We start from the raw sequence: 15829 nt of genomic DNA on the forward strand, positions 1-15829 counted from the left end.
CTGTGACAGAACAGTCATAAAGAACGAAGGAAATCTTGCCTTTGGCACATAAAGCCTATCCAAGGAGGCTGTAGCTGTGGAGGGAAAGCCAGAAGAGCATTTGCAGACTGGCTGAGGCACTTTGCCATCTTGCACCCAAAGGTAAGTGTCCTTCTGGGAGCCCCGCTCTGCAATGGAAGCCAACAGCCTCCCGACCCTGGATTCAACATCAGAGGCCTCCTCACTTCTAATGCTGTGTGTAATTTCCAGCTATGCCCCTTGTGCTGTCAGTAAATAGAGTGTTTGATGATATTGGGGAAGATTGAATTACAAGACAGGGATTTTCTCATAATTCAGCCATTCGGTGACTCAGTTTTTGAATTAATTACACATGAATTTGGAAAAGTGTAATAAAAACTTTCTTTTTTCTTACAAAAAAATTTGAGAGACTCTGCCATTTGGAAAGATTGCTGTGTTTTAGTGCCATTCTTTCTTTTTTCACTTCTTTTTACTTTTTTTTTTTTTCTTGAGTGGATTCACCTTTACATCATGATCTTTCCTTGAACAATATGGATAGATAATGTCACAGTGAGATGACGTTTCCCAAAAGATCTCGGTTTCAGGTTAATGTAGCTGAATATCATAGGCTTTCCTTTTAAATAAATAGATGAACCAAGAACTGGATTTTTTGCTAGCATTCAAAAATCATACAGAATATTTATCTCTTAAAAATTCTGGGCCGGGCGCGGTGGCTCAAGCCTGTAGTCCCAGCACTTTGGGAGGCCGAGACGGGCGGATCACGAGGTCGGGAGATCGAGACCATCCTGGCTAACACGGTGAAACCCCGTCTCTACTAAAAAAATACAAAAAACTAGCCGGGCGAGGTGGCGGGCGCCTGTAGTCCCAGCTACTCGGGAGGCTGAGGCAGGAGAATGGAACCCGGGAGGCGGAGCTTGCAGTGAGCTGAGATCCGGCCACTGCACTCTAGCCTGGGCGACAGAGCGAGACTCCGTCTCAAAAAAAAAAAAAAAAAATTCTGCTGATAACATTTTGCCTGTCTGCCTGCCTGACTGCCCTTCCTCCCTCCCCCTCTCCCTCCCTCCTTCCCTCCCTCCCTGCCTTCCTGCCTTCCTTCCTTCCTTCCTTCCTTCCTTCCTTCCTTCCTTCCTCCCTCTCTCTCCCTCTCTTTTCCTCTCCCATCCCCCTCAACTCCAAAGTGCACACACAGTTTCTTTCAGGAGCGGGGACATTTAATTCTACTGAGCTGTTGCTTTCTTCATTATTCATTCAATTTCTGTGTTTTTCCATGTACAAGATATTTTCACTTTTTTAAAAATTGAGAAAAAAAAATGTTGTCAGTATCAATAAATCTACATCCAGGGAGAGTCACCTCTTATCAAGATTTCAAAAGCGCTTCATGGTTTTCCAGTCTCCTGTCCCTGCTAATCAACGCTGATGTTTCACATACACAGGACACAAGATGCCAACTTCTAAACCAGCTCTTTGCCGCATTCCATTTTAGGAATGAGAACCTGGATTATTTATTTAAAACTGTATAAAGTCCTATTGTTAAGCTGCTCTCTGTGAAAAGCAGAAAGTGGTTTGAGCCAGGTGGGGAGAGACTGGGCAGTAAGACGGCTTGATTCTGTGGGAAAAGGGAGAGCAATTTTATTTCCTACTATAAATTAAATAGCCTAATTCAACCCTCCACCAGTAATATGATAACCAATTAATACATTAATGGACAGGGATTATGGAGTCTGGTTTTAGAAAATGGAAACTGGAAGTCAATTTCACTTAAATACTCTTCTGGGCATTTTTTTTTTCCTTTCCTATAGCCAAAACCAAATGCTTATGTAGCAATAATAATTATTAAAAGAAATACTATGAATCAGAACTGGTTAATGTTTGTAATGTTTCTTTAACTCTCAGTCAAGAAGTGCTACAAGTATTACTTGCCTGACATAATAGTTAAGTGAAATGATATAAAGTAGTAATTATCCCATTTTCTGTAAATTTTATTTTTCCCAGTTGAAACCTTAGTATCATTTTATTTTTTATTCTTGAAAACCAATCTATGTGTTACGTTTTATTTTATCCATATAACACGGCTGTTCATTCACACAGATGACACATTTTTGTAGTCACTTCTCAGGGCTTTTAAAGCACATTTTTAGCCTAATTCACATAAGTTATTGCTATCTAATGATATGTAATTTACCAAATCCCAGTTTTTGGGGACACTTTAAAATCAAAGTGAAAGCTACACATATTTAATAACTAATGTATGTATACAGATGTGATCATAATCTTACTACTTAATAGTGATTATTGAATTGGAATTCACCTTCAGTGTTCACACTGCAAGTGGCTTGGAATGACCAGAAGTGGAATAAGAATTGCACTTGGGTAAAATAGAAAATGAAGCAAAATTGCTTCTTGAGCATAGAGTCACTATATCTATCTCTAGCACCCAAATACTTGGGAAGAAAAGTAAGCCTAATACTCTTGAGACAATGGACATGATTAAATATGATGAAGTGTGATTTTTTAATTCTTACAAATGTGGAGCCTGCTGAAGATTGGCTTCTCTCGAGTCCCACTGATTTAATTTGGGCATACTATAATTTACTGGGCTGGAGTAGAAACAGTCATTCAGTGAGGCCATCATAAGCTCATTAGAAACACACTGGGAATGCTTAATGCTGGACAACCCACAGCTTTTTGCATCCATTTTATACTGATCCCCTCTTGCCTTGCCCACTGCTCACTACTGCATACCATTGATAGCGTGGTCATTTTCAAACACACCCCAGAAAATGAGAGGTATTTTTTAAAACAAGGTTTAAGTCACCAAGAAACATATAAAACAACATTTCAGAGGTGTTCAGCACGCTGCTAGAATAAAACAACAACAACAAAAAACTTCTCGAGGTGTTAATCATGGTAAGATTGGCTAGCTGTTAAGTACTGTAGAGTGCAACTAATCAAGAGCTCAAACATCCTACACAATGAAACAGAAATAATTATTCTCCCTGAGCTGCTATTGTTTCCTGCCTCAGCCTTCCATGGACTAATAAAAGGTTTAATTTTAAATCGTGCAAAGGAAATGTCAGTGTTACAAAGAAATACAATGTAAAGCTGCTTTGCTCACCATCAGGTAAAACACAGAAGGAATTAGACCTTAATAGACTAAAGCTAAGTGAAACCTAAACAAACCTGAGCAAACCCTCCCCTCTAGCCCTGTGCACTTTTTTCTCCTCGCTCCTAATTGATATGACCACAACAAAAAAACCTGGTTTCCAACATCCTCACCTTTCAGATGAGAATGTTCTGATAAGGTGTGAGAGCTCTGGTTATGAGGTATATGTGTCTGTGCTTATGATATCAGTTACGCACAGTGGGTGATTTAGTTCAAACAAGGGACGTTTATTCTGATGTTTCACAGGAAGAGAGGGGGAGGCAAGGGCAAAGGAGAGAAAGATGGCTTAAAGGCTTCCTGCATTCAAATGCTGTGCCTTTTTCCATTTTTACTATCTTAAAAAAAAAAAAAACTAAGATAACATTTAAATCCAAAACTTGTTTTTGAAACTTCAGTTTACTAAGAAAGTAATGCATATTATATGAATAAATGGAAGGAGACAATTCTTCTGAAATCTTTATTGTGGACTTTGCAATATAATTTGACTGAAGTTAAACAGAATCGCAAGGAGAAAAAATATATTAGGAAAGCATGTGCATTATCCAGTTAATGTTTATCACATGGTATTGTTCTAAAAAACCAAAACACCTTGGGAATTTCGGGGGATTTGATTATATTTGTTTATTCTTTTATCTTTCTACAAATATATGTTAATTGATCACTGCTTCCTTGTATTATGTGTTATGGTTGCTTCAAATGCAGTAAATAACATTTTTTCCCTGAAAGAATTACAGTCTATTTTTTTTAAGTCAGACGCAGTGTTATGCCATAGCTGGGAAAGAGTTCCATGCTGTACCCAGGAGAGAACGTGGATGTTGGAATCGGCTAGTCCCAGGGCTCAGATTCCGGCTACTCTTGGAACAAGTCACGTCAGCACTCTGGGCCAGTAAAACAAAGGCAGTAATACCTGTTGACTGGTTGTGAGAATGAGAGAAGATGGATAATGTATGTAAGTACCTGGTGCAATCTCAGGCACACAGTTAGTGCTCAAAAATTTGTAGCTCTGTAGGGAAGGAAAAAATAATTTTCTCTCTGCCTTTCAAAGTTCTTCATTCAAATGGACCCCACTAACAAAAGACAGATTAATAAGAGAAAAACAAACAAGTTTAATAACATGTATACCTCATGTTTACATAAGAAATACCTAGAGAAATCAGAGAGCTTTGAATTCAGGCTTAAATACCACTGTCCATGGAAATAAAGAATGAAGGGCACAGGGAAACCCAGAAATGGGAGGTCACCAGGAAAGCACCGAAATTGGTACCTTTCCTATGGACAAGTCTCCAGTGATTTGGAGCCATCCTTCTCTTCCTGGTCCTGAGAGGGAGACTCCCTTACAAATGAAGATTTCCTTAATAGTTGTACATTTCTCTTACAAAAGGGTAGCTTCTACCCTTGTTTTCAGAGCTTCTCTGGTTTCCACAGTTTCTCTAAGCATTATCAGCTCAAAATAATCCTTATATCAAAGAAGCATATTTTGGGGTGGCATATTCTCACCTCCTATAGGTCTAATAACCAAAATAATAGGACATTACATGACTTGTATTATGTTTTATATTTTTCCCTCCTCTTCCAGCCATTTGCTTCACTGCCATCAGAATTATATTTTCTAAACTACAGTTCTGTTAACGTGATTTTCCTACTCAACGTCATTTGTCTACAGCTATAGTTTTCAAGCATTTTTTAATAGGCAATTATTCAAAAAAAAACCCTACATACAAAATGAGTAAAAAAGCAATATTTTAGTAGTACAAACATATTTTAAACTGTAACATATACTTATTATAAGGCAAGAACATAAGAACAGTGAGATTCTTTTAATAGCAATGTTAATGTATTCTATAATAATTTTAAAATGACAGCTAGGAATGATTATGAAGTCTTGTATCAGTCTCAGCATTAAAGTTATCTTGAACTTTCATTTTGTTTGTACAGAACAAAGATGATATTTATTCATAAAACTAAGTAGTCATTAATAATAAGAGACCCTTTTTATATCCCAATTTACAATCTCATTGTTTAAGTAATTTAACTCATCTTTTCAGAAGACAAAAGCTTTTATAGTTCACAAACACTATCAAAATTTATTCAGACTTCTGACTTAAGTGTCATAGAATTCTATCCACTCTTGTTTCATATATATTATATTGTTACCTTTTAAGATTTTTCATTCGTTAGAATATTTTGATCTCTGCCTCCTCCCTGCAAAACCCAATTGTGATAGATGGCCTGCTTATGGATCTTGAAATATCAAAATAAATGTTATAAATGTTTGGCTAGGAAAAAAAAAATTTTCAAGGATGCCATCCCTTTCCTCAAACTCTATCTTCCAATTTCCAGGTTTACAGATGAGAAATCTGGTGGCAGTCTAATTATTTTCCTTTGTTCAGCCTCTCTCTCTCTCTCTCAAGAAACTTACAAGTTTTTCTTTTATCTTTGGAGTTGAGTATAATACTGAATTATGTCTAAGTCAGCATTTTAAGTGGCACTTCATGAGCCTCACATATTTGGAAATTCAAGTTTGACCACTGAGAGCACTTTTAGGTTGGCCCTGGTGTTTCCTTGACCTGTCCATCCTTTTGGGACTGTTTTCTTTTGTTTTTGTTTGTTTGTTTGTTTGTTTGTTTGAGACGGAGTCTCGCTCTGTCGCCCAGGCTGGAGTGCAGTGGCCAGATCTCAGCTCACTGCAAGCTCCGCCTCCCGGGTTCCCGCTATTCTCCTGCCTCAGCCTCCCGAGTAGCTGGGACCACAGGCGCCGCCACCTCGCCCGGCTAATTTTTTGTGTTTTTAGTAGAGACGGGGTTTCGCCGTGTTAGCCAGGATGGTCTCGATCTCCTGACCTTGTGATCCGCCCGTCTCGGCCTCCCAAAGTGCTGGGATTACAGGCTTGAGCCACCGCGCCCGGCTGTTTGTTTGTTTTTTGTTTGCTTGTTTTTGCACTTCCTTACTTTATTGCATGTCAAGATGCTTCAGGCTCATCTTGTTTGCTGCAACCCCAGTCCTAGAATCAGCTTTTTATCCAGAGTGTCTTGGTTCCTTTAAATGGAAAATGGTATTAGAAACCAAGATTTGGGCACTGGGAATGCCTGTTCCTATACAAGTGTGATTGCTTTTAGACCCTGTGGTGAGCAGAGCCATAGTCTACTAACTGTGTCTATACAAATATCTCTCTCATTATTTCTGTAACCATCTAGCTACATCTGCACTAAGTTAAATATGAGTTCATACTGATTGCTCTGATTCTAATGCAACACTGCATGGTTTATTCCAGTGTTTTCCCCTTGCTTTTCTGCAAACTGCCTCTCTAATAGTGAGAAATCTCCTGTTCCTACTACCCATCATCCATTTATTTATTTTTTCCATCCCTGCATACATATGCAGCCGTTACATAATTTTAACCCATATCCCGAAAATTACTTTTTTATTATTATAGTTATGATTGTTTTTAAAAAAGGACTATTTTTCAAAAATCCTTTTAGAATGATTTTATTGTTTGGATGTTTCAGTATTTAGGCTTACAGATTTTGTTTGTAGAAAATATTGACTAGCTTCTATTTCCTTTCAAATGTTATTATCAGCCCTTTAATACAAGACAACCAATAATAGTCAGAGTGATAGAAATCCTGCAGTAAATCACTGCAATTATCACAAGTAACTTGAAGGTCCACAATGTAAAGATAATGCTTTAACAAAATGGACAGGTTATGTGGCATTAACCAATGTTGTTTTGAATAATATCATCTTCTTAATTGTTCTTACTATTAAAAGTAGAACCACTTAGATTCATTCAGGAAAAATGTTTCTTTTTCTTCTGCTGTTTCCCCAGTGATATCACCTGTGATACGGACAGTGAGTTGTTTGGGGGCTGAGCATAGGGTGCCAAGGTAGTCTCTGTGTAACTCATGAATTCTAGCTAGTGTGGTCATTCATAAAATTTGGAGCTGCCTTCTTGTAATTCATCCTCCTGAAGGTCAGGGGTGAGCTGCCTGTTTGCAATTCATTAAAGGCATAAAAGCATCATATGTGCTGACTTAGACATAATTCAGTATTGTACTCAACTCCAAAGATAAAAGAAAAACTCGTAAGTTTCTTGAGAGAGAGAGAGAGAGAGAGAGAGGCTGAACAAAGGAAAATAATTAGACTGCCACCAGATTTCTCATCTGTAAACCTGGAAATTGGAAGATAGAGTTTGAGGAAAGGGATGGTGTTCTTGGAATTTTTTTTCCTAGTCAAACATATATAACATTTATTTTGATATTTCAAGATCCATAAGCAGACCATCTATCACAATTGGGTTTTGCCGGGAGGAGGCAGAGATCAAAATATTCTAACGAATGAAAAATCTTAAAAGGTAACAATATAATATATATGAAACAAGAGTGGATAGAGTTCTATGACACTTAAGTCAGAAGTCTGAATAAATTTTGATAGTGTTTGTGAACTATAAAAGCTTTTGTCTTCTGAAAAGATGAGTTAAATTACTTAAACAATGAGATTATAAATTGGGATATAAAAACGGTCTCTTACCATTAATGACTATTTAGTTTTATGAATAAATATTATCTTTATTCTGTACAAACAAAATGAAAGTTCAAGATAACTTTAATGCTGAGACTGATAGAAGACTTCACAACCATTCCTAGCTTGTAAAGCCAAGCTGGACTGAATGGCAACTTCACCCTGACACAAGGGATATTTGTAGGGCACAAAACATCAACTATACATAGAAGCCCTGCTAAGCATTATCAAAAGAGAAGTAAAATTGCTTGTGGCTAATATCGCCTAGCTTGGTGTTAGGTTTCAACATAATTTGAATCTGTTAATTAGATAATATTAACAGGTGACATTATTTGGATTTGTGATCAAAAAAGATCCAGGAATTATACAGTGAATATAGGTTCAAAAACCATTTATCAGGCATTCTCAATGTACATGGCATTGAACTAAGCTCCTAAATCTAAAAATAAAAAGATAGGAAATCAGAGTGCAAATATTTATTTCCTAGCTAAAGTATTTTTTTAAAAGCAAATTATTCCTCTTAAATAATAATTGGGAAGTTCATGTAAGACAATAAAAACAAAAAGATGTAAACCCTAAAGTAATTTTAAAAGATTAGTTTTTGCAGTTTTAATTATGTAGTTTGATAATTTATGGATTATTTAAATCAATATAACAGTGAAACTACCAATAAATTATGTCTACCAAGAAAAAAAATGATTTAATGATCACTTTGCATTTAAAAGGTCATATAGTTAAAGCCTCATTACTTCACTCACTTTCAAATCTTAATTCTGTAGATCAGATACAGAACTCTTTTTTTTTAAACGTGATTTTTTAAAATCCCAAATTATCAGCTTGCTCAATGGACTGAAGTTCTCTGTATCCTTGTTTACCTCAGAGAGAAAAGGAAATACTAACTCATCTATGTCTCTTTCATCCAAACAATAATTGCTAATAGTTTGCCTTTTCATGTGTTTTAAGATTGAAAGTGATATAGAAGTGTTTTAATAATAAATTTTAACAGAGATGATAATCAATGCCTACACTTATAATAATATTCAGAGGATTTTTTACATATTATTACAGTTTGTTGATTCCCATAGTTTAGGCTTACCTCATAGTTCTCTAAGTGAATTAACAGAAAATAGGGTTAAATTAACATTTAGTTTTCTGATTTTTGGCTACTATATAAATTCAGCCTGGGCTAGAGTACAATGGATTTTGAATTGTGAATACACAATATAAAATACTTATCCAATATTGTGTTTGAGAGTATTTACTGATGTAAATTACTTACCAATTTCAATTGCTTCAGTGAGTATTTTTTCAGTTTCTCATTTTTATTTTATGTTAACCAGTATCTATTCAGACCTAATATAATCCGTACAGGCTGTGTTCACAAAGGTTCTTATTGTGAGTTCCATATGCAACATATTTCAACAAACATTTCACACCAGAAGTGAATTGTAAGCATGTAAAATTTTTGTGAACTGGACTGTGAAATATCAGAAGCAGTACACTCAATCCAAGTTGACGGCTGATATCTGATCTGAAAATAGTGTATTTTCCTTCAAATGTGGGTATCTTGTCACTTTGCATTGCATTGATATAAACAGCTATACAAGAGGAAAATTACTGTAAAAAACAAAATCTTTCTTTTATAAATACAGTAACTAAAAAACAAAACAAAAATCAAAACTGTTTCTGTGTTTTTAATATCTGAAATTCTTTCTCTATGAGTGTGATAATCCATTGTTGATGTTTATGAAATGGTGTACTAGTCTCTTTTGGCAGCTCTAATAAATTGACAGAAATGTAATGACTTAAAGCAACACAAATATTTGATCTTACAGTTCTGGAGGTAAGAATTCCAAAATATGTCTCACAGGGGCTAAAATTAAGGTGTTAGCAGGGCTGTGATCCTTTCTGGAGGTCCCACAGGAGTGTGGTATAATAAAAATTATTTGGTCTTTGTCCCTAAGATTTCTGGCACAGGGCCCCTAAACTCCTTAGAATCTCCACAGTGACGTGTTTCTTTGGTATGCAAACAAATGTCTCCTGAATAGATATAATATAATACTATCTGGTCCCCTAGATAGCTTCAGGATGGGAACTGGTCAGTAGAAGGTCCAAGCCTTGATTAGGAGGAATGGGACTTTCAGCCCCGCCCCTAGCCCCACCTCTGGGGAGCGGGGAGGGTCTAGAGATTTTGAGTTCAGTCACCAGTGGCCAATTATTTAATCAGTCACACCTCTCTAATGAAACCTCCATAAAAGCTCCTAAACAAGAAGGTTCAGAGAGCTTCCAGGCTGGTGAACACATGGAGGTGCCTGGAGGATGCCCTGGGAAACATGGAAGTTCCGCCCACGAGTCCTTCCCCTCTCCTATGCAACACTTTCATTTGGCTATTCGTGAGCAGCCTCCTTTAAAATAAACCATTAGTATTGAGCAAAGTGTTTTCCTGAGTTTTGTGAGCCCTTCTAGAGAATTATTGAACCTGAAGAGGAGTCATGGAAACCCCTGAATTTGTAGTTGGTGGGGCAGAAACGCGGGTAGCCTGGGAACCCCACTTGTGGCTGGTCTCTGAAGTGTGGTCAGTCTTGTGGGACTGAGTGCTGATCTTGTGGAGTCTATGATAGCTCCAGCAGTTGGTGTCAGAATTGAATTACATTTTTGGATACTCACCTGGTGTCAGAGAGTTGGAGAACTGATGCTGGAAAAGACACCATATATTTGATATTGGGGGAAAAATCTTTCAGAGAGAATCCATTTTCTTGCCTTTTCCAGTCTCTGGAGGACTCCTGCTTTCTTTGGCTCCTGCCCCTTCCATCTTTCAAGCTAGCAATAGCTGGTTGAGTCTGTTCCGCATTGTATCACTCTCATACTGACTCTTGTGGCTCCCAAAACCCATGTGATAACCTTGGGCTCACCGGGTAATCCAGGGTAATCTTCGTAAGGTCAGCTGAGTAACCACAATTCCCTCAGCAACCTTAATTCCCCCTTGTCTTGTAACATGTACACAGGTTGGGGAATTAAGATGTGGTTCTCTTTAGGGGTCCACCATTCTGGTATTACAAATGGTGATAGCAGGAAATGCATTCTTTCACAAGAGAAATAACTTGGTAACCACAAAATTTAATGAATTATATAAATGCCAGGAGTTTGTCCAAATTATTTTGCAGTGCTAGAATTTTGATATGTCAAATGAATACTTGAATAAGTGAAAAAGAGAAAATTCCAGCTAAACCTTCAGAAGACCGGGTTTCTAGTGATTTTTCTGCTCTGCCTTAGTGACCTTGGGCAAATCATGTCAAAGTTATTGAGTTTCCTCCCCAACGAGACTGATATTACCTGTAATAATTTAAAAGTTGTTGATAGAAAGAAGCAAAATAATGTTTCTGAAAATACACTGGAAATCATATAATGATATTCAAATGTTGTTATATAAATATGCTATTGGCTAGAGCTTAGCAAATTTGTAAAACAAAGTCATTGTCCATTAAAATACTCTTTGCTCCAATACTTCAGGACCAGTAAAAGTCAGCCCACTCCTCAAAAGAAAATTTTACCCTATAATTGCCTATATACCCTGCCCTCTACCCACTCTCCACCCTTTTACAGTCCTCCTGCCCCAATTAAGTATGAGAGAAACATAACCAAAAGAAAGACTATTTTGAAAAGCAGCAGAGGATTGAAAATAAAGAAAAGTTCATGAAACTACAATTTTGTTTTCTCCATTGGGAAAAAAGATGAGGAAAACGTGATAATTATCTTCAAGAACATGAAGTTAGAACACCAAGAATAGTGACAAAATAAGAAACAAGCTTAAGGATTAAAGATTTAGTGTAGGCTTCAGAAATAACTTCCCCACATGAAAGTCAATAATGGTTGAAATGGGATGCTAAAGGTTTTATATTTTCCTGATTTAGAGGTTTATGAAAGAAAGAAAAGCATTCTTACATTCTATGAAGGAGATTAAGTATCTCTGACTTCATTTTAAAAGTAACAAAAGTGGATCCTTACTGAAGTAACATGTTCAGTACCAAATGTATTTGTTCTTTTTCAGAATGATTTTGTCTATTCTTGGAATATTATTTTTCCAGATAAATTTTGAAACCTCTTTGTGAACTTCCCTGGTAAACCCTGCTGTGATATGGGTTAGATTTACTTTGAGTTTATAGATTGATTATTTGTGGGACAAGTAAATATTTTCAAACTGAGGACTGCAATCCACGCAAATGGCATCTTTCTCTACTGATTTGGATTTTCTTTAATGTCCTTCAGTAACATTTATGTTTTGCTCCATAAAGTTCTTGCACTTCTTTAGGATTATTCTTCAATGATACATAGTTTTAATTGGTATTGTGAAAATTTTGCTTTCCTTTACTTTTCATAAAATACGATGTACACAATAAAATGCACATAAAACAGGTATGGAAGGCCTAACACATGCATAGAGTGACCAAAGTCAAGGGGAAAAAAACAAACACACACACATTTCCAACTCCAGAAACCCTCCTCATGTCCCTCTCCCTAAATAATTACTTGTATGTTTAAAATAACCACCTCTGTATTCACAGGTTACCATTATATTAACTTTCACCATAATTACTTCTTTGCTTTATAGTTTTATTATGTAATTGTATATCTGTAAACAATAGAATTTAGATTTGTTTGCTTTTGGATTTTATATTAATAAGAAAGTAGTCTTCTTTGCTCAAAATTGTTTGTGAGATTCATCTATGATGTGTGAATATATCATAATTTATTACTCATTTCACTGACCCATGTGATACTTCGTGCTATGTGTCAACTTGGCTAGGCTATAGTATTCAATTATTTAATGAAATAATAATTTAGAGCTACTCTGAAGGTACTTTGTACATGAGGTTAACATCTAGACTTACTTCACTTTACGTTAAGAGGATGACCCTTGATAATGTGGATAGGACAGTTCCAATCAGATTTCTATGTATGTATGTATGTATGTATGTATGTATGTATGTATGTATGTATCTACGTGTCTATGTGTCTATCTACTTTATCTATCTATCTATCTATCTATCTATCTATCTATCTATCTATCTACCTACTTACCTACCTATCTATCTATTTCTAGTTCTGTTTCTCTGGAAAACCCCAACTGATACAACCCAGTTTTCTGAAAGATGATGCTATGGACTTTGATGCATTTGTGTTCTGGAACACATGGACAAGGCTCCCCAGCATATATATCTATGAGTACATTTTCTGGGTATCATAATTTTCAATTTATTAGGGGACATACACTATTTTATTTAAATGTGGTACCAATGTGCATTGCCATCAGAAGTGTATGAGAGTTCTGATTTCTCCAGATCCTCACCAACAGTCAGTATTGTCAGATGTTTCCACTGTAGCTTGATAAGTGTGCAGTATCTGTGCTTTTTTTACTTTTTCTTTTTTGCTTCCATTATGCTTTGAATTTGCATTTTTCTGATGGGCAACACTACTGATCCACTTTCATATCCTTACTGGTCATACGGATATCCACTTTTGTGAAGGTCTCTTTCCATTTTTTTATTACATTGTCTGATTTTTTATCTAAAACGATTTTAAGTATCGATTCTAGTCCCTAATTTCAAGTGACTTCTTTCCTTCTGCAGCTTGTTTTTGCACTGCTTCTTTGCTGTCTTTGATTGAGACCATTTTACCATATAAAAATTTATCAATATTTTCCTTTATTGCTACTGCTATTTGTATATTATTTAGGAAATAGTTTACAATCTTGGGATGTTTAATATATCATTCTATAATAGCTTTTAAAATCTTTATAATTTTTCTTTTCACAATTTTTTAATTTACCTGAAATTGACTTTTTAATGTATATTAAAGTACAAGACTAATTTTCTTTTGCTCTAAAAGGTACTCAATTGCCCAGCATCACTTGTTGGAATGACCATATTCTCCATTAATCTACTCATACCCTTGTGTCATTTATTAAATTTCCATAAGTGTGTGGATTTACTTCTTGTTTCTCTACTGTGTTCTGGTGTCTTGTTTTTTAATCTTTGCTTCAATTCCACAATAACCAACTGACTAGAGCCTTATAATATGTCAGGATATCTTGAGACTAAGTTCTCTCTACTTGATTTTCTTCAAGTGATCTGGTTACTATTTTTTCACTTTTATTTAAAATTACTGTGTTAAGTCTACAGTAAGAGCAAAAAAAGTATTAAATATGTAAATATATTTGGGGAGAATTAGTGTCTTCATAATATTTTATTTTTCTATCTATGAATGTGGCATATCTCCCCCATTTATTTGTTTTTAAAAGTGTTTTTAGTGAAATTTTATATTTTGTCAATGGAGTTCACATATTTTATAGATTTATTTCTATGAAATTTACAGTTTTAATGCTATTGTAAGTGATATTACTTTTTGGGTGTTTGTTTTTTTGTTTCTTGACAAAGTCTGGCTCTATCACCCAGGCTAGAGGCTGGAGTGCAGTGGCACAGTCTTGGCTCACTGCAACCTCTACCTCCCAAGCTCAAACAATCCTCCTACCTCAGCCTCCTAAGTAGCTAGGACTACAGGTGTGCACTAGCACAACCGACTAATTTTTGTATTTTTTGTAGAGATGGGGTTTTGCCATGTTGCCCAGGCTGGCTCGTGAGCTCAAGCTATCTGCCTGCCTTGGCCTGCCAAATGGCTAGGATTACAGGGATGAGCCACTGTGCCTGGCCATGATACTGTTTTTATTTTTTCTTGGCATAAGTTATGGTATAGAGAAATAAAATGGAATTTTGCTTCACTATTTCGTTATTGAAATACTACATTCTCAATGACTTTTTGTTTCCAGAGACAGTAGTGCATAAACCTATGAATATAATTGTAAATGTCTACAATTTCTCCTTTTAATTCTGTCAATAGTGGACAGTTCCAAATAAATTCATGTTTATTTAAATATTTTAGTGTTTTTAAAATCTATCCATTTTTATCCATATTAAAACATTTTTAATTCAACTTGCGTCCTCTTGGCATTTACAAATAAATATGCATGCCCAACTTTGCAATCGTCTAGTAATTTTTTAAAGTATGCCATATCATTTCCCCCCTCCTGAATTAGACTCATTAATTCTCTGTATCCTATTTCTGTATATTAGAATGACTGACTTTATTTTACTAAAGAATAATATTTACAGACGTTTTCTTCAAACATGATAGGAGAAATACCTAAATTCCTAGAGGTACCATAGCTTTTTTTTTTTTTTTTGAGACGGAGTCTCGCTCTGTTGCCCAGGCTGGAGTGCAGTGGCCAGATCTCAGCTCACTGCAAGCTCCGCTTCCCGGGTTTATGCCATTCTCCTGCCTCAGCCTCCCGAGTAGCTGGGACTACAGGCGCCCGCCACCTCGCCCGGCTAGTTTTTTGTATTTTTTTCGTAGAGACGGGGTTTCACCGTGTTAGCCAGGATGGTCTCGATTTCCTGACCTCGTGATCAGCCCCTCTCGGCCTCCCAAAGTGCTGGGATTACAGGCTTGAGCCACCGCGCCCGGCGAGGTACCATAGCTTTTTAAAGACAATTCACAACAATCAAGCTGATGCTTCCTGCCTTTCTTCACGTTAGAACAGTGAACAAAAATAAAAAGTAGGTGTGCTCATATGCATTTAATAACCAAAGGACTGAAAACATCTGCCCTTTTATTCTTCCATATTTCTAACATTTCCAAGTAGTTCTGCTAGAATAAGGAAGATTGTGCACACTTGAAGTTTGGATGACAATGACATATAATTTGTGCTATCTAGCCAGTCCAGGCCTCAGTGGTCTGAGGTGTGGTCATGTTCGGCCCTGAGCTGCTTTACTGCATCATTTGTTAGTGGAGCACTTAGCAACTGAACACTATAGAACTGTTCAGTTCTATAGTGCTGGGGTCACTTAATCTTCAATGGATCTAAACGTGGCTACATTACAGTTATAAATTTTGGTTCTCTGATGAACTCTGGAAGCTGCAATTTCAGAAATGAATAATTCAAATTAAAAAATAAAAGCAGTGATCAAAGTGAAATTTTGTGAGTCAGTAATGACCACTTGGAAGTCACCTGCATGGCCTTCTCATTAGGTTCAGCTCTAGTGTATAATGGTTTAAAAAGCTACAGTATTTTAACAA

This window comes from Papio anubis, unplaced genomic scaffold (genome assembly GCF_008728515.1).
Source record: "Papio anubis isolate 15944 unplaced genomic scaffold, Panubis1.0 scaffold109, whole genome shotgun sequence".
Lineage (NCBI taxonomy): Eukaryota > Metazoa > Chordata > Mammalia > Primates > Cercopithecidae > Papio > Papio anubis.